The sequence below is a fragment of the Arachis stenosperma genome, chromosome 2 (assembly GCF_014773155.1).
Source record: "Arachis stenosperma cultivar V10309 chromosome 2, arast.V10309.gnm1.PFL2, whole genome shotgun sequence".
Classification (NCBI taxonomy): domain Eukaryota; kingdom Viridiplantae; phylum Streptophyta; class Magnoliopsida; order Fabales; family Fabaceae; genus Arachis; species Arachis stenosperma.
In genome coordinates this window covers 66928383-66948715 of record NC_080378.1, presented here as the reverse complement: position 1 = coordinate 66948715, position 20333 = coordinate 66928383, and positions in this window count along the sequence as shown.

Sequence of the window (20333 nt, the reverse complement as noted above, 5' to 3'; positions counted from 1 at the left end):
AGAGGCATCTGCTCTAATGCCTCGGCCATAGGGATGTTTATCTCCAGTTTCTTAAAAGTCTCCAGGAATTTGTGGAAATGATGATCCTTGGTTTCTTTGTTGAACCTCTGTGGATATGGCAATGAAGGAGTGAAGGCTTTCTCCTTTTGTTGTTGTCTTTGAATTAATTTCTCCTCTCTCTCTTGTGAATTGGTTGGCTTGTCTTCTTTCTTTTTTTCTTTTTTGTGTTCTTGTTTGGCATCACATCTTGATCATCGGTTTCTTCTGTGTCTGTTGACTTTTCCTTTCCTATTGGCCCTTTGCTGCTCTCCACTGGCTTCTTTGTAGCGTCATTGTTGCTTATTAACGTTCTCCCACTTCTTAACTGCACAGCCTTGCACTCTTCCTTAGGATTGGAAATTATGTCACTTGGGAAGGAACTTGATGGCTTCTCTATTGCAAATTGTTTAGAGAGCTAGCCAATTTGCCTCTCCACATTCTTTATGGAGGCTTCTTGATTCTTAGCTATCATCTCTTGGTGCTTCCACATTTTGTCCATCAAAGCTTCTAGGTTGGTGATTCTTTGAGATTCTGGTGATGCTTGTGGTTGGTTGTGAGATGTGGGTGGTGGATGGTAAGCATTTTGGTTGGTGGGTTGGTTATGAGTTGGATAATGGTTAGAGTTAGGGTAAGTGTTTTGTGGTTTTCTGAATGAATTTTGGTTGTTATTTTCCTGGTTATTCCTTGAGTTGTTTTGGTTTGTGTTTCTTTGCCATGGCTGTTGGCTTTGGTTATGGTTATCTCCCCACCTAAGGTTGGGGTGGTTCTTCCAGGAAGGATTGTAAGTATCGCCATAGACATCATTCTGTCCAGAACTTTGGTTATACATGTACTGTACTTGCTCCTATTGCTGTTCTTCTTGGCTCTCTTCATTTTGCACCCATGTAGTTGATGATTGGCTTATATTCACAGCTGCTACTTGAAGACTGTCAATTCTCTTGGCTATTTGCTCAAATTATTGTTGAATTTGTTGTTGTATCATCTTATTTTGAGCCAAAATGGAGTCCACTCCTTCCAGTTCTAGTACTCCCTTCCTCTGTGATGGTTGTCGGGTTCTTTGATGAGCAAAGAAGTATTGGTTGTTGGCCACCATATCTATAAGATTCTGGGCTTCTTTAGCAATTTTCATCAGTTGTAATGAACCTCCAGCAGAGTGATCTAATGCCTATTGGGATTTCAATGTTAAGCCTTTATAGAAATTCTGCAGCACATCCCATTCGTTGAACATCTCTAGAGGACACTTTCTAATCAAAGCTTTGTATCTCTCCCATGATTCATACAAAGATTCAGCATCTAATTGGGTGAATGTCTGCACCTCAGTTTTTAGCCTGATAATTCTTTGGGGTGGGTAGAATTTGGCTAGAAATTTGGTCACCAAATCATCCCAACTAGTGATACTTTCTTGGGGGAAGGTCTCAAGCCATTGTGCAGCCTTGTCTCTCAATGAGAATGGGAATAGCAGAAGCTTGTAAGTTTCAGGATTCACACCATTGGATTTGACAGTGTCACAAATTCTCAAGAAGGAGGATAGGTGCTGGTTTGGATCTTCCAATAGGCTTCCTCCATAGGAGCAATTGTTCTGGACAAGTGTAATGAGTTGTGGCTTCAACTCAAAATTGTTTACATTGACATTGGGAGTGAGAATGCTGCTCCCACAGTGTCTTGGGTTTGCAAATGTGTATGAAGCTAGAACTCTTCTTTGAGGAGGATTATTGTTGGACACTCCTCCTGTTGGATTCGAATTTGAGGGATTCCCTTCCATTTCGTGATACTCTTCTTCCTCTGAACCTTCTTCTTCTCCAACAACACTCTTTTCTCTTTCTCTTCTCAACCTCCTGAGAGTTCTGATGGTGTTTTTGTGGAAAAACGAATTTCCAAACACATAGATCTAACCGGCAAGTATACCGGGTCGCATCAAGTAGTAATAACTCACTTAGAGTGAGGTCGATCCCATAGGGATTGATGGATCAAGCAACTTTAGTGGGTGATTAGTTTAGTCAAGCTAACATTTAAGGGATATTGGATGAAATGTAGCCAACAGAATTATAAATGACAGGAAATTTAAAGTTGCAGAAAGTAAAATTGCATAAAACTTAAATAACAAGAAAGTAAAATAGTTGAAACTTAAATTGCAAGAAAAGTAAATTTCATGAAAAGTAAAGGGGGATTGGGTGCTGGAAATTAAAGAGAGCAATAGATCAAAACTCAGAAACTCTTGCAGAAAGCTTAACTTGCAGGAAAGTAAATTGGGATCATGAACAGAAATGTAAAATGAAGAACAAGTGCAAGAGAATTAAATTGCTTGAAAGTAAATTGAAAGCCAATGGAACAGTAAAAACAGAAGAGCAGCCAAGAACTCAACTTAATTGCAAAATAAAATTGAAGATCTCAGGGAATCAAAGAGACTAGAAAACAAGTCTAGATCTCAATTCCTTCCTTGATCAAAGTAGAAAGCAGATTGAAGAAGAAAGAAAGATGAAAGCCGTAGAGAAAAACTTGGATCCAAAACTAAATTCACTGAATTATGCAGAAAATCAACAAAGAGCAATCTTAGATCAAGAATGAAACAGAATTCCTTCAAATATCAATCCAAGATTCAAGACAGAAATGAAAATTAAAGGAGAGAGCTCTCTACTACTAATGCTCCCTAGTAGAGCTAGCCTCTTTCTAATCGAGCTCCCCTTCTGAAATGAGAGTGATGCCTTTATATAGGCTTTTTACAAAATGAAAATAAAATGAAATTGAAATTAAAAACAAATTCATAAAATGAAATTCCTAATCTAGCTTCTCTGTGTGTCTTTGAGTCATGTTGAGTGGGCTTTGCTTGCTTTGGATTTGAGGGAGAATGGGTCTTGGATGGCCTTGGTTCAATTGGTGAAGATTTGAGTTCAAAGGGAATTTTAATTGAATTTTAGCCCATGGGTGTTCCCAGGAGGCTGCTCTGCTCTTGTGGAGGGCAGAGCAGTGAAGCTTTGTGTGGGGATGCATGTTGCGTGCCAAGTGTGGGAGGGGCACCAGGGGATTGCCCTGCCCTTGTGGAGAGCGGGGTAGTGGTGTCTTGTGCGTGCCTTGCCTCCCTGCCCGTGTCAAAATGCTGCGTGCCTAAGCTCCTTTGTGTGCGTCCAAGCATGCGTGCCATGCACCAAGGAATGTTGCTCTGCTCTCTTTGTGGGCAGCGCATTGGTGCTTCCAAGGGGAGGTCCCAAGTTCAAGCCTTGGTGAAAGCATTTGGGGAAACAATTTTCATTGAATTTTTATGAAGAGAGCACGATATTGCCATGCTCTCCAAGAGGGCAGAGCAGAATAATGAGCGCTACTTTGCTTTGGAGTGAGGCTCCAGCTTCGAACCTTGGTGGAAGCACTTTGGTTTATTTTTGCTTATTTTTTGCCCTTAAAGATGCCTTTCACTCATGCCTCAATTGTATGCCAAATATGGATTTCTATATATCGTTGGAAAGCTCTAAATTCCAGCTTTCCAACGCAACTGGAAGCACATCAATTGGACGTTTGTAGCTCAAGTTATAGCCCTTTGAAGTAGGCATGGTCATGCTGTGAGCGCCCAGATTTTAACTTAGCGAAAATTTGCTTCCAACCTCACTTTGTTTCATCATGATATTGCCCTGCCCTTGGCAAGAGCAGGGCAATGTGCGTGCTGGTTGCTTCCTCCTTTAATTTGGTCATGGGCCACGCTTTTAAAAGTGTGGCCTAAGGCTCCAAAGTGTGCTCCAACTTCAAAGTGTGCCCCAAAGCTCTTTTTTTCTCCTTTTTAGCTTATTTTGTTCTTCTTTGCTTCTTTTTCTTCTTATTTCCTACAAGATTTATAAAATTAAAAGATCAAGAAAATATTCCAATTAAGCACAAAAGAATGCAATATTAAAGCACTAATCATCAATTTATTGTATGAAAAAAGCATAGAAAAATAGGTATATGATGACTTGTCATCAAGTTCGTTCGTCTTGGTCAGAGAAGTGAGGATTCTCTCTTCTTACCTGTGATATACACACAATCACAAGGAACAAACAGCAGCACTCTTGAAAATTGAGTACAGTTAGTTGAGACAAAATCTTAAGCAGGTAGTGAATTAATCAAAATTAAAGAAAAAGTGCTTGATCTAAACTACCACCTCACTTAATCATTGTCAATCTATTTCAATCCCCAGCAACGGCACCAAAAACTTGATGTGTGGAAAATGTTCCAACACGAAACTCACCGGCAAGTGTACCGGGTCGCATCAAGTAATAATAACTCACATGAGTGAGGTCGATCCCACAGGGATTGAAGGATTGAGCAATTTTAGTTTAGTGATTGATTTAGTCAAGCAAACAAGTATTGGTTGAGTGGTTTGTAATTGATAGAAGCTAAGTTGCTTGAAATGTAAAGGGAGAGGGGTAATTGACTGAAAATTAAAGTGCAGAGAAATTAAAGAGGATGAATCTTAAAGCGCAAGAAATATAAATTGCAGAAACTTAGATTGCAAGAAATATAAATAATTGAATCTTAAAGTGCAAGAAATGTAAATTGCTTGAATCATAAAAGGAATTGGGAATTGGGATTGCAGAATTTTAACAAGCAGAAGTAAATTTCATTAAACAGAAGAGTAGAAGATGAATTGAATTGAAGTAGATCTCAAATAGTAAAGGTAGAATGCTTTGAAACGTAAAACAGAAAATGACTTGTGCTTAATTGCAGCAAAATAAAAGATGGTTGAAGATCTCAGGAGTGAAAGAGACTAGAAAACAAGTCTAGATCTCAAATCCTTCCTTGATCCAACAAGAACAATTGCAAAAAAAATAAAGAAAAGTAAATTACAGGAAGAATAGAAGATGAAGCAGTAAACGGAAAGTGAAATTCAATTATGCAGAGAAAGTAAACAAGAGATCTCAAGGTAAGATTGAAACAGAAGTTCTTCAATTCTCCACCCAAGATCCAAAGCAAGAAAAATAAAAAGTGCTCAAGCAAGAACAAGGAAGAAGAGAGATCAATTCTCCTTCCCAATTCTCTAAGATCTAGATTCAAAAGTAAAAGCTCCCAATGAAAGTTTTTGAAAGAAAATTCTTAAGTAAAGTCTAGAGGTAAAAGTAAAGGAAAAATATTCAAGGTAAAAGTCCTAACTAAATCAAACTAGCCTCTATTTATACACTTTCTATTCTTAGATTTTAGAATTTGGATGGGCTTTCAATTTGGTGAAGATTTGAATTTAATTGGATTTTTGATTGAATTTCAGCCCAAGTTGCTCCCAGGAGGATGCTCTGCTCTTGAGTAGTGGCTTATGTTGGAGATCCTTGTTGCGCCAAGGCTTGGAGATGCATCAGGAGATTGCCCCGCTCTTATTGAGAGCGGAGCAGTAGCCTGTGTGTGTGTCTTGCGCGCTCCAAGTCTGTGTCATTGTTGTTTGTTTGTGCCAAGGAGTAGCGCTCTGCTCTCCTTGTGAGCGAAGCAGTAGTGCTTCCAAGGGGATGTCCCTGGTTCGATCCTAGCTGAAGGCATGCGCTGACCCTTTTTCTTTGTGAAGGAAGTGGCGCCTTGCTCCTTGCTTCCTTAAGGTGTTGAGTTCGAATCTTGGGAGTGGCATTTTGGCCAAGTGTGACTCATTTTTCTTTGTGTGTAGCGCTCCCCACTCCGCCTTGCTCATGAGTTTGAAACTTGTGGCAAGCATTGGCAAACATTTCCCCTTGCAGTTATTTTGGTTGGAGCCCGATAATGCTCTCAAGGAGGACAGAGCAATGTTTTTGTTCTTCCTTGTTTCTTGGCTTAAAGTTGTGCTCCACTCTCAAGGGGCAGAGCATTGAAGCTTTGTATGCTTAGTTCATTGTTGTGCTCCCTTAGAGAGCATTGTGCTCTTGGGGAGAGCAGTGTTCTTCCTCCTTCCATGCGCCATGGTTCATCGTTTCCTTTGCCACACTCTTTTCTTCCTTGGGCCACACTTCTTAAGCCACGCTTTCTTGTTTTCTTCTTTTCTTCACCTATAAATAATCAAAACAACCAATCAAAGTATCACCAAATTCACAAGGTTTATAAATCATTAAAAATCAATAGAATTTAGCTTAAACCTCATGATTTAGCATCAATTAAATGGTGGTTGTTTGATTCAAAGAAACCATGCATTTCCATTCCAAATTACTTACTTAGAATGCAAGAAAGTACATAAAAACTAGTGAAACAAGTGAAATTAGCTTGAAAAATAGGCATATGATGACTTGTCATCATCTAGAACTCTACGAAGTAGTTGAAAAACCCTCCACTTTGGCAAGGCTAGCTTTTCCTCATCTCATTTGCCATCTATGCTACTTAGCTGGAGTTGTCATAGAAAGAGACATCCTCATTGAAGCGGACAAGCCCATCACCAAGAAAAGGATGGAGCAAACAAGAGAGCCCATTCATGGATCTCAAGAGACGCATGAGGAAGCTCATCATCAAGAAATCCCTGAGATGCCTCAAGGGATGCACTTTCCTCCAAACAACTATTGGGAATAACTCAACACTTTTCTAGAAGGATTAAGTCATAACATGCACCAATTAAGGGTGGAACACCAAGAGCACTCCATCATTCTCAATGAGATTAGAGAAGATCAAAGAGCTATGAGAGAGGAGCAACAAAGGCAAGGAAGAGACATAGAGGAGCTCAAGAACACCATTGGTCCTTCAAGGAGAAGGCACCACCATCACTAAGGTGGACTCATTCCTTAACTTCCTTGTTCTTATCTTTCTATTTTTCGGTTTATGAGCTTCATGTTTATCTATGTTTGTGTCTTTGTTACATGATCATTAATGTCTAGTGTCTATGTCTTAAGGCTATGAATAATTCCATGAATCCTTCACCTTTCTTAAATGAAAAATATTTTTAATTCAAAAGAACAAGAAGTACATGAGTTTCAAATTCATCCTTGAAATTAGTTTAATGATATTGATGTGGTGACAATATTTTTTTTTCTGAATGAATGCTTGAACAGTGCATATTTTTGATCTTATTGTTTATGAATGTTAAAATTGTTGGCTCTTGAAAGAATGATGAAAAAGAAAAATGTTATTGATGATCTGAAAAATCATAAAATTGATTCTTGAAGCAAGAAAAAGTAGTGAAAAAGAAGAAGCTTGCGAAAAAAAAGTGGCAAAAAAAAATAAAAGAAAAAGAAAAGCAAGCAGAAAAAGCCAATAGCCCTTAAATCCAAAAGGCAAGGGTAAAAAGGATCCAAGGCTTTGAGTATCAATGGATAGGAGGTCCATGTGCTTGTGGCATGCAGGTCCAAGTGAAAAGCTTGAGACTGAGTGGTTAAAGTCGTGATCCAAAGCAAAAAGAGTGCGCTTAAGAGCTCTGGACACCTCTAACTGGGGACTTTAGCAAAGCTGAGTCACAATCTGAAAAGGTTCACTCAGTCATGTGTCTGTGGCATTTATGTATCCAGTGGTAATACTGGAAAATAAAGTGCTTAGGGCCACGGCCAAGACTCATAAAGTAGCTGTGTTCAAGAATCAACATACTTAACTAGGAGAATCAATAACACTATCTGAACTTTGAATTCCTATGGATGCCAATCATTCTAAACTTCAAAGGATAAAGTGAGATGCCAAAACTGTTCAGAAGCAAAAAGCTACAAGTCCCACTCATCTAATTAGAACTAATATTCATTGATATTTTGGGATTTATAGTATATTCTCTTCTTTTTATTCTATTTTATTTTCAGTTGCTTGGGAACAAGCAACAATTTAAGTTTGGTGTTGTGATGAGCGAATAATTTATACGCTTTTTGGCATTGTTTTTAGGTAGTTTTTAGTAGGATCTAGCTACTTTTAGGGATGTTTTTACCAGTTTTTATGCAAAATTCACATTTCTGGACTTTACTATGAGTTTTTTTTTTCTGTGATTTCAGGTATTTTCTAGCTGAAATTGAGGGACCTGAGCAAAAATCTGATAGGAGGCTGAAAAAGGACTGCCGATGCTGTTGGATTCTGACCTTCCTGCACTCAAAATGGATTTTCTGGAGCTACAGAACTCCAAATGGCGTGCTCTCAACTGCGTTGGAAAGTGGAAATCTAGGGCTTTCCAGAAATATATAATAGTCTACACTTTATTTGAGTTTAGATGACACGAACTGGCGTTCAACGCCAGTTCCATGCTGCATTCTAAAGTAAAACGCCAGAAACACGTCACAAATTAGAGTTAAACGCCAAAAACATGTTACAACTTGGCGTTTAACCCCAAGAGAAGCCTATGCACGTGTAAAGCTCAAGCTCAGCCCAAGCACACACCAAAGTGGGCCCCGAAAGTGGATTTCTGCACTTAGACTTAAACCCTAGTAGCTAGTTTAGTACATGATGCCAGGGCATCTAGGCCAGTTTCACTGACCTTTTCTTTACTGTTTTAGGGTAGTTTCATGCATTTTCCTAGTAAACAAGGCAAGTTTTAGGTGAAAATACACTTACACCTTCATTCAAGCAACTATTATGAATTTTGCATGATTTCATGAGATTTTTGCCAGAATTACATGATATTTTAATGATGCATAATCTCATGATTTTGGCTAGAGCTTTGATGCACTTTAATTGCTTGATTTCAGGACAAATGAAGCATGGAAGAATCACGTTAGCATTCACGTTAACTTAGTTAACGTGACTACTAACGTGAGATGGCAATTGGCTTGCAACGTTAATGAGAAAAGGATCACCAATAACGCCTGCGAAGCCATTCATAGCCTACGTTAAGAGCCACGTTAACTAAGTTAATATGGTACTTAACGTAGAAAAAAAAGGGGACTCCACCTTAATGAGAAACGTGAACTCCAATAACTTTTCTCCTCAACGTTAGTGGTAAAAGTGAACACCACTAACGTTGGGAAACTAGGCAATACCCCACGTTAAGAGTCACGTTAAGTAAGTTAACGTGAACTCTAACGTGGATGAGGATCAACAAGGCCAACGTTAGTGACACTCACTTTTGTCACTAACGTTGGATCAATTGCATTGCCTACGTTAAACTCTCACATTAAGATTGTTAACGTGAAAGTTAACGTGGAGTGGGGTTCAAAGAGCCAATGTTAGTGACACTCACTTTTGTCACTAACGTTGGAAGAAGGCTTCATTACTACATTAAGAGCCACGTTAACTTAGTTAACGTGGGTTCTAACGTAGGGGTTTAAGGTAATTAGAGCGTTAGTGACAAAGGTGAGTATCACTAATGCTCTCGAAGGTGATAGGTGCCCACGTTTAAGAGCTACGTTAGCTAAGCTAACGTGAGACCTAACGTAGGGGACAAAAGGCAAGCAACGTTAATGGGAAAAGTGATTCCCATTAACGTTTGCGAAAAGGGGCACAAGCCAACGTTAATGTGAAAATCGAGTCCCATTAACGTTGGCCAAGAATTGAGAAGGAACGTTAAAAGTCACGTTAAGACTTCTAACGTTGAGAATAACGTGGGCATATAAGGGTGGAACGTTAGTGGAAAAGGTGAATGCCACTAACGTTCTCGCACCCAGAAATGTATTCCACGATTAATCTCACTAAGTGCCTGAGCCTAAATTCACATTTCTCTACAAGATGGTCCCACTACAGATGAGAATTGCTTCAACTCAAGGTCCAAAGCCCACATCCAAGACTTGAAGAACTCACTAGAAGATCATGAAGAGTAGTATATATAGTAGTAGTTTTGAACTAGCTAAGGACTTTTACTTTTGCACTTTGGAGAACTACTCTCTGCATATTTACTTTTCTGTACTTCTAGCATGGATTCTTCTTTTCTGCCATTTTTGATTCCTAGAGCTATGAACAACTAAACCCCTTTCATTGGGTTAGGGAGCTCTGCTGTAATTTGATGGATCAATATTAGTTTTCATTCTTCTTCTTCTATCTTTTCTCTTGATTTTACTAGAAAGCTTTCAATCTTAATTCAATTGGATAGTTATCTTGGAAAAGAAACTCTCCATAATTGGATCTCTTCAGAACCTTGGAAGAGGAATGAAGAGATCATGCTAGAATTGCTTTCTCATGCTGGACCAATTTGGGTTGGGATGGATATGTGACTATAATCCCCTCAATACTTGAATTGGGAAATGTATGTGGTATAATCAGTGACCATACTTCATCTTTTCTCATGAGCAATTGACCAAGGAATTGGCTATTGATCAAGATTTGAGAGATTGGATTACCAAGGAATTGGGATTCAATCACTTAAGATTGCCAAGGAGATCAATGAATGCATTGATTGAGGAAGAGATGAGAATGAACTAGATCCGTAGAATTGCAACATCTCCTAAATCCAATGATCTCCCCATTTCTGATCTTACCCATTCTCTTTAATTTCTGCTATTTACTTTTATGAGCATTACCCCAATTCCCCATTTAAGATTCTGCACTTTAATTTCTGCTATTTACTTTCTAGTCATTTAAATTTCTGCATCTAAATCTAAATTCTGTTTAATTCAACTAGCATATTCTTCTAACTAAAGTTTCTTGACCAATCAATCCTTGTGGGATTCGACCTCACTCTATAGTGAGTTTTACTTGACGATAATTCAGTATACTTGCCAAAGGAAAATTTGTTGTGAGACAAGTTTCCATGCATCAAGTTTATGGAAATATACCCTTCATTAAAGCCCTCCAACAGATGCCCTTCTACATCAAGTATATAAAAGAGCTACTAGCCAGAAAAAGTCCATTGAAGGGTGGACAAACAATCAAGATGAACAGAGATTGTAGTGCTCTCATTCAACCAGGACCACCCACAAAGAAGGAGGATCCAGGAAGCTTCCACATTCCTTGTGCCATAGGAGAAACAAGGATTAACAAAGGACTTTGTGACTTGGGAGCAAGCATCAACTTAATGCCTTTCTCTCTCATAAAGAAGCTCCAAATCAATGAACTAACTCCTACTGATGTAATTATCAGATTGGCAGACAAAACCCAAAAACAAGCAGTGGGAGTAGTTGAAAATGTGCTGGTGAAGGTTGGGAGCTACTATCTTCCCACAGATTTTGTTGTTTTGGAAATGGATGAGAATCCTATCTACCCTATTGGTGGACGAAATTGTGATCACTTGTTATTTGTTTATAAAGGATGTATACTCTTATGGCACTGTTTATTTTCTTCACAACTCCGTTCAACTAACCAGCAAGTGTACTGGGTCGTCCAAGTAATAACCTTACGTGAGTAAGGGTCGAATCCACAGAGATTGTTGGTATGAAGCAAGCTATGGTCACCTTGCAAATCTCAGTTAGGCGGATTAAAGAGTAATTGTGATTATCATTAAATAAAAAGGAATAATAAAAGGGATAGAATACTTATGCAGATTCATTGGTAGGAATTTCAGATAAGCGGAATGGAGATGCTGTAGTGCTCTCGGACGCCTGCTCTCCCACTGCTTCTACTCAGTCCTTCTTACTCCTTTCCATGGCAAGCTTTGTATAGGGGTTCACCATAAGCTGTGGCTACTTTCATCCTCACGGGGAAATATCCTGTGCGGCTGTCACTCGCACAGCTAACCAGTCTGGAGGCATCACCCATGGTTGATAGCTACATCCCATCCTCGCAGTGAAAGCTAATGCTCACGCACTCTGTCACAGTACGGCCAATCACCGGTTGGTTCCCTCCCCTACTGGAATAGAATCCATTGATTCTTTTGCGTTGTCACTACGCCCAGCAGGTTACAGGTTTGAAGCACGTCACAGTCATTCATTACCGGAATCCTACTCGGGCACCACAGACAAGGTAGACTTTCCGGATTCCCAGGATCCTACTCGGAACACCACAGACAAGGTTGGACTTTCCGGATCCTCATAAATGCCGCCATCCATCTAGCTTATACCACGAAGATTCTGTTGGGGAATCTAAGAGATATACATTCAAGCTTTGTTGCATGTAGAACGGAAGTGGTTGTCAATCACGCGCGTTCATAAGTGAGAATGATAATGAGGGTTATCTAACTCATCACTTTCATCATATTCTTGAGTACGAATGAATATCTTGGAATAAGAATAAGAGAGATTTGAATAAAAGAAGATAGAATTTCATTAATACTCGAGGTACAGCAGAGCTCCACACCCTTAATCTATGGTGTGCAGAAACTCCACCGTTGAAAATACATAAGCATAAGGTTCAGGCATGGCCGAATGGCCAGCCCCCTAAACCGTGATCAATGATCTCCTAAGATGAAGAATAAAACAAAACTGAGACCAAAGATGTCTACTACATTAGTAAATCATCCTATTTATAATAAACTAGCTCCTAGGGTTTACATGAGTAAGTAATTGATGCATAAATCCACTTCCGGGGCCCACTTGGTGTGTGCTTGGGCTGAGCTTGATCTATCCACGAGCAGAGGCTTCTCTTGGAGTTGAATTTCGAGTTATGATGTGCTTTGGGCGTTCAACTCCGGATCATGACGTTTTTCTGGCGTTTAACTCCAGAAAGGAGCGTGTACTTGGCGTTCAACGCCAAGTTGCGTCGTCATTCTTCGAATAAAGTATGGACTATTATATATTGCTGGAAAGCCCTGGATGTCTACTTTCCAACGCCGTTGAGAGCGCGCCAATTGGAGTTCTGTAGCTCCAGGAAATCCATTTCGAGTGCAGGGAGGTCAGAATCCAACAGCATCAGCAGTCCTTTTGTCAGCCTTTTTCAGAGTTTTGCTCAAATCCCTCAATTTCAGTCAAAATTTACCTGAAATCACAGAAAAACACACAAACTCATAGTAAAGTCCAGAAATGTGAATTTAACATAAAAACTAATGAAAACATCCCTAAAAGTAGCTTAAACTTACTAAAAACTATATAAAAACTATGCCAAAAAGCGTATAAATTATCCGCTCATCACAACACCAAACTTAAATTGTTGCTTGTCCCCAAGCAACTGAAAATCAAATAGGATAAAAAGAAGAGAATATACTATAAATTCAGAAATATCAATGAATATTAATTTAATTACATGAGCGGGACTTGTAGCTTTTTGCTTCTGAACAGTTTTGGCATCTCACTTTTTCCTTTGAAGCTCAGAGTGATTGGTATCTCTAGGAACTTAGAATTTGGGATAGTGTTATTGACTTTCTTAGTTAAGCATGTTGATTCTTGAACACAGCTACTTTTGAGTCTTGGCTGTGGCCCTAAGCATTTTGTTTTCCAGTATTACCACCGGATACATAAATGCCACAGACACATAACTGGGTGAACCTTTACAGATTGTGACTTAGCTTTGCTAAAGTCCCCAGTTAGTGGTGTCCAGAGCTCTTAAGCACACTCTTTTGCTTGGGATCACGACTTTAACCATTCAGTCTCAAGCTTTTCACTTGGACCTTCATGACACAAGCACATGGTTAGGGACAGCTTTGATTTAGCCGCTTAGGCCTGGATTTATTTTCCTTGGGCCCTCCTATCCATTGATGCTCAAAGCCTTGGATCCTTTTTACCCTTGCCTTTTGGTTTTAAGGGCTATTGGCTTTTTCTATTGCTCCTTCTTTTTCTATATACTCTTTTTAGATCTCTTCTTTTTTTTTTTTTTTCACTGCTTTTTCTTGCTTCAAGAATCAATTCCATGAATTTTTCAGATCATCAATAACATTTCTCTTTGTTCATCATTCTTTGAAGAACCAACAATTTTAACACTCATAAACAACAAGATCCAAAGACATATGCACTGTTCATTCATTCATTCAGAAAACAAAAGCATTGTCACCACATCAATATAATTAAACTAAATTCAATAATAATTTCGAAAATTATGTACTTCTTGTTCTTTTGAATTAAAACATTTTTCTTTTAAGAGAGGTGAAGGACTAATGGATTTTATTTATAGCTTTAAGGCATGGTTACATACTAATGATCATGAAATAAAGACACAAAACATAGATAAACACAATAATTAAAAACCGAAAACAGAAAGAAAATAAAGAACAAGGAATGAATCCACCTCTAGTGGCGTCTTCTTCTTGAAGGACCAATGATGTTCTTCAACTCTTCTATGTCCCTTCCTTGCCTTTGTTGCTCCTCCCTCATTGCTCTTTGATCTTCTCTTATTTCTTGGAGAGTGAGGGCGTGTTCATGGTGTTCCACCCTTAGTTGTTCCACATTATGGCTCAAATCTTCCAAGGAGGTATTAAGTTGCTCCCAATAGTTGTTGGGAGGAAAGTGCATTTGAGGCATTTGTTGATGGTGAACCTCCTCTTGTTCTCCTTGAGGGCCGTGAGGAACTTCCCTTGTTTGCTCCATCCTTTTCTTGGTGATGGGCTTGTCTTCTTCTATGGAGGCATCTCCATCTATGATAACTCCGGCTGAATAACATAGATGGCATATGAGGTGGGGGAAGGCTAGCCGTGCCATGTATGAAGGCTTGTCAGCTATTTTGTAGAGTTCATTGGATATGACTTCATGAACCTCTACTTCTTCACCAATCATGATGCCATGAACCATGATGGCCCGATCCACAGTAACTTCAGATCGGTTGCTTGTAGGGATGATGGATCTTTGAATGAACTCCAACCATCCTCTAGCTACAGGCTTGAGGTCCAGTCTTCTTAGTTGGACTGGCTTGCCTTTGGAATCTACTCTCCATTGGGCGCCTTCCACACAAATATCCATTAGGACTTGGTCCAACCTTTGGTTAAAGTTGACCCTTCTTGTGTAGGGGTGTTCATCACCTTGCATCATAGGCAAATGAAACGCCAACCTCACATTCTCCGGACTAAAATCCAAGTATTTCCCCCTAACCATGGTGATATAGTTTTTCGGACTTGGGTTCATACCTTGGTCATGGTTTCTAGTGATCCATGCATTGGCATAGAACTCTTGAACCATTAAAATTCCAACTTGTTGTATGGGGTTGGCTATGACTTCCCAACCTCTTCTTTGAATTTCAAGTCGGATTTCCGGATACTCATTCTTCTTGAGTTTGAAAGGGACCTCATGGATCACTTTCTTCTTTGCCACAACATCATAGAAGTGGTCTTGGTGGCTCTTGGAGATGAATCTCTCCTTCTCCCATGACTCGGAAGTGGAAGCTTTTGCCTTCCCTTTTCCTTTTCTTGAGGAGACTCCGGTCTTGGGTGCCATTGATGGTGAATGAAAAACAAAAAGCTTAGGCTTTTTTACCACACCAAACTTAAAAATTTGCTTGTCCCCAAGCAAAAAGAAAAGAAGAGTAGAAGAAGAAGAAGAAAATATGGTAGAGAGGGTTCGGCTATGTGGGAGAATGTGGGTTTGAGTTGTGTGGAAATGTAAAAGAAAAGAAGGGTATTTATAGGGAGAGGGGAGGGTATAGGTTCGGCCATATTGGGTGGGAAAGGGTGGGAAATTGAATTTGAAAGTAGTGGGGGTAGGTGGGGTGTATGGGGAAGAGGGGTTGATGTGAATGGTGAATGGGGAAGTTGGGAAGAGGAATTGAGGTGATTGGTGAAGGTTTTTGGGAAGTGTGACATTGAGAATGAGATTTGGATTAGGCGAGTGTGAATAGGATTAAAAGAAATGTGGTAGGTGGGGATCCTGTGGGGTCCACAGATCCTGTAGTGGGGATCCTGTGGGGTCCACAGATCCTGAGGTGAAAACAAATACCATTCCTTCACCATATAGGCATGTAACATGCCTTCATGCATCATTCTGGCGTTTAAACGCCCATTGATGCACGTGCTGGGCGTTAAACGCCCATGTTATGCATGTTTCTGGCGTTGAACGCCAGATTGTCCTCTGTGTGCGCAACCTGGCGTTAAACGCCAGGTTGTTGCTTGTTTTGGGCGTTCAACGCCAGAAAGATGCTCTGTTCTGGCGTTGAACGCCAGCCAGATGCTCCTTTTGGGCGCTGAATGCCAGCCCGTGCGTCCTCCAGGGTGAAAAAATTTTTTTCTTCTGTTTTTGACTCTGTTTTTAATTTTTTTGATTTTTTCGTGACTCCTCATGATCATGTACCTAATAAAACACAAAAATAACAAAGAAACAAAATAAAATAAAATTAGATGAATAAAATTGGGTTGCCTCCCAACAAGCGCTTCTTTAATGTCAATAGCTTGACAGTGGCTCTCATGGAGCCACAAGGTGATCAGGTCAATTTAAGTGTGGTATTCCCAACACCAAACTTAGAGTTTGGATATGGGGTTTGGGCACCAAACTTAGAGTTTGGTTGTGGCCTCACAACACCAAACTTAGAGTTTGACTGTGGAGGCTCTTCTTGACTCTGAACTGAGAGAAGCTCTTCATGCTTACTCTCTTTTGTCATAGAGGGATGGCCATGTGTTTGAAACACAAGGTAGTCCCCATTCAATTGAAGGACTAACTCACCTCTGTTGACATCTATCACAGCTCCTGCTGTGGCTAGGAAAGGTCTTCCTAGGATGATGCATTCATCATCTTCCTTCCTAGTATCTAGGATTATGAAATCAGTAGGGATGTAAAGGCCTTCAACCTTTACTAGTACGTCCTCTACTAATCCATAAGCTTGTCTTATGGACTTATCTGCCAATTGTAATGAGAACAAGGCAGGTTGTACCTCAATGATCCCCATCTTCTCCATTACAGAGAGTGGCATAAGATTTATCCCTGACCCCAGGTCACATAGAGCTTTTTCAAAGCTCATGGTGCCAATGGTGCAAGGTATTAAGAACTTGCCAGGATCTTGTTTCTTTTGAGGTAGAGTTTTCTGAATCCAAGTATCTAGTTCACTAATGAGCAAGGGAGGTTTACTTTCCCAAGTCTCATTACCAAACAGTTTGGCATTCATCTTCATGATAGCTCCTAAATATAGAGCAGCTTGCTCTCCAATCACATCTTCATCCTCTTCAGAGGATGAATATTCTTCAGAGCTCATGAATGGCAGAAGGAGATTTAATGGGATCTCTATGGTCTCTAGATGAGCCTCAGATTCCTCTGGATCCTTAATAGGAAACTCCTTCATGCTTGAAGGACGTCCCAGGAGGTCTTCCTCACTAGGATTTTCGTCCTCCTCCTCCTTTGTGCATTCGGCCATTTTGATCACATCAATGGCCTTGCACTCTCCTTTTGGATTTTCTTCTGTATTACTTGGGAGAATACTGGGAGGAGTTTCAATGACTTTCTTACTCAGCTGGCCCACTTGTGCCTCCAGATTTCTAATGGAGGATCTGGTTTCATTCATGAAACTGAAAGTGGCCTTTGACAGATCAGAGACTATATTGGCTAAATTAGAATTATCTTGTTCAGAGTTCTCTGTCTGTTGCTGAGAAGATGATGGATATGGCTTGCTATTATTTAGCCTAGTACGTCCACCATTGTTAAAACCTTGTTGAGGTTTTTGTTGATCCTTCCATGAGAAATTTGGATGATTTCTCCATGATGAGTTATAGGTGTTTCCATAAGGTTCACCTAATTAATTAACCTCTGCCATGGCAGGGTTCTCAGGATCATAAGCTTCTTCAGAAGCTGCCTCTCTAGTACTGTTGGATGCATGTTGCAACCCATTCAGATTTTGAGAGATCATGTTGACCTGTTGAGTCAACACTTTGTTCTGTGCCAATATGGCATTCAGAGCATCAATTTCAAGAACTCCTTTCTTCTGAGGTACCCCATTATTCACGGAATTCCTCTCAGAGGTGTACATGAATTGGTTGTTTGCAACCATGTCAATGAGTTCTTGAGCCTCTGCAGGCGTTTTCTTCAGGTGAATAGATCCACCTGCAGAATGATCCAATGACATTTTCGAAAATTCAGAGAGACCATAATAGAATATATCTAATATGGTCCATTCTGAAAACATGTCAGATGGACATCTCTTGGTCAGCTGCTTGTATCTTTCCCAAGCTTCATAGAGGGATTCACCATCTTTTTGTTTGAAGGTTTGAACATCCACTCTCAGCTTGCTCAGCTTTTGAGGAGGAAAGAATTTATCCAAGAATGCAGTGACAAGCTTATCCCATGAGTCCAGGCTATCCTTGGGTTGTGAATCCAACCATACCCTAGCTCTGTCTCTTACAGCAAAAGGGAAAAGCAAGAGTCTGTAGACTTCAGGATCAACTCCATTTGTCTTTACAGTATCACAGATCTGCAAGAACTCAGTTAAAAACTGATAAGGATCTTCAGATGGAAGTCCATAAAACTTGCAGTTTTGTTGCATTAAAGCAACTAGTTGAGGCTTAAGCTCAAAGTTATTGGCTCCAATGGCAGGAATGGAGATGCTTCTTCCATCAAACTTGGACGTTGGCTTAGTGAAGTCACCAAGCATTCTCCTTGCATTATTATTATTATTATTTTCCTCTGCCATCTCTTTCTCTTGTTCGAAAATTTCAAGAAGGTTTCTTCTGGATTGTTGTAATTTAGCTTCTTTTAATTTTCTCTTCAGAGTCCTTTCAGGTTCTGGATCAATTTCAACAAGAGTGCCTTTATCCCTGTTCCTGCTCATATGAAAGAGAAGAAAACAAGAAAAGAAGAGGAATCCTCTATGTCACAGTATAGAGATTCCTTTATGTTAGTAGAAAAAGAAAGGTGGTAGAAGAATGAAGAATGGGTTCGGATTTATGGATGAAGATAGGTGAAGAGAAGTGTTAGTAATTAAATGATTAAATAAAAGAAGAAAAGAGAAGAGGGATTTCGAAAATAATTTTGAAAAAGAGTTAGTGATTTTCGAAAATTAGAGATAAAATGTGATTAAAATTAAAACATGAAACAATTAATTAATTAAAAAGAATTTTTGAAAAAAAAGAGATATTTTCGAAAATAGAAGAGGGAAAAGTAGTTAAGTGGTTTTGAAAAAGATAAGAAACAAACAAGAAGTTAGTTAGTTGATTGAAAAAGATTTGAAATCAAAATTGAAAAAAATAAGAAGATAGTAAGTTAGATAAGATATTTTGAAATCAAATTTTGAAAAAGATAAAATTTTTGAAAAAGATAAGGTAAAAGATAAAAAGATATATTTGAAAAAGATATTTTGAAAAAGATTTAATTTTTAAAATTACTTAACTAACAAGAAACTACAAGATAAGATTCTAGAATTTAAAGATTGAACCTTTCTTAACAAGAAAGTAACAAACTTCAAATTTTTGAACCAATCACATTAATTGTTAGCTAATTTTTGAAAATTTGATATAAAGATAAGAAAAAGATTTTGAAAATATTTTGAAAAATAATTTTTGACATTTTCGAAATTAATAAAAAAATGAAAAAGATATGATTTTTGAAAAAGATTTTGAAAAGATAAGATTTTTTAAAAATGAAATTTTGACTTGACTTGTAAGAAACAACTAATTTTGAAAATTTTTGACCAAGTCAATCCCAAAATTTCGAAATTTTGGAGGGAAATAAGGAAAAGATATTTTTTGATTTTTGAATTTTTAGTTATGAGAGAGAAAAACAACAAAAATGCTCAATGCATGAAATTTTTAGATCAAAACAATGAATGCATGCAAGAATGCTATGAATGTCAAGATGAACACCAAGAACACTTTGAAGATCATGATGAACATCAAGAACATATTTTTGAAAAATTTTTGATGCAAAGAAAACATGCAAGACACCAAACTTAGAAATTTTTAATGCATGAAAAATATGAATGCAAAAATGCACATGAAAAACAAGAAAAGACACAAAACAAGAAAACATCAAGATCAAACAAGAAGACTTATCAAGAACAACTTGAAGATCATGAAGAACACTATGAATGCACGGATTTTCGAAAAAATGCAAGAAAAATTTTTAAAGCATGCAATTGACACCAAACTTAAAAATTAACTCAAGACTCAAACAAGAAACACAAAATATTTTTTTATTTTTATGATTTTATGAATTTTTTTTTTTGAATTTTTATTAATTTTTTCGAAAATAAAGTTTAGAAAAATGAACAATAAAAGAAAAATTTTGAAAAAGATTTTTGAAAAGAAAATTACCTAATCTGAGCAACAAGATGAACCGTCAGTTGTTCATACTCGAACAATCCCCGGCAACGGCGCCAAAAACTTGGTGGACGAAATTGTGATCACTTGTTATTTGTTTATAAAGGATGTATACTCTTATGGCACTGTTTATTTTCTTCACAACTCCGTTCAACTAACCAGCAAGTGTACTGGGTCGTCCAAGTAATAACCTTACGTGAGTAAGGGTCGAATCCACAGAGATTGTTGGTATGAAGCAAGCTATGGTCACCTTGCAAATCTCAGTTAGGCGGATTAAAGAGTAATTGTGATTATCATTAAATAAAAAGGAATAATAAAAGGGATAGAATACTTATGCAGATTCATTGGTAGGAATTTCAGATAAGCGGAATGGAGATGCTGTAGTGCTCTCGGACGCCTGCTCTCCCACTGCTTCTACTCAGTCCTTCTTACTCCTTTCCATGGCAAGCTTTGTATAGGGGTTCACCAT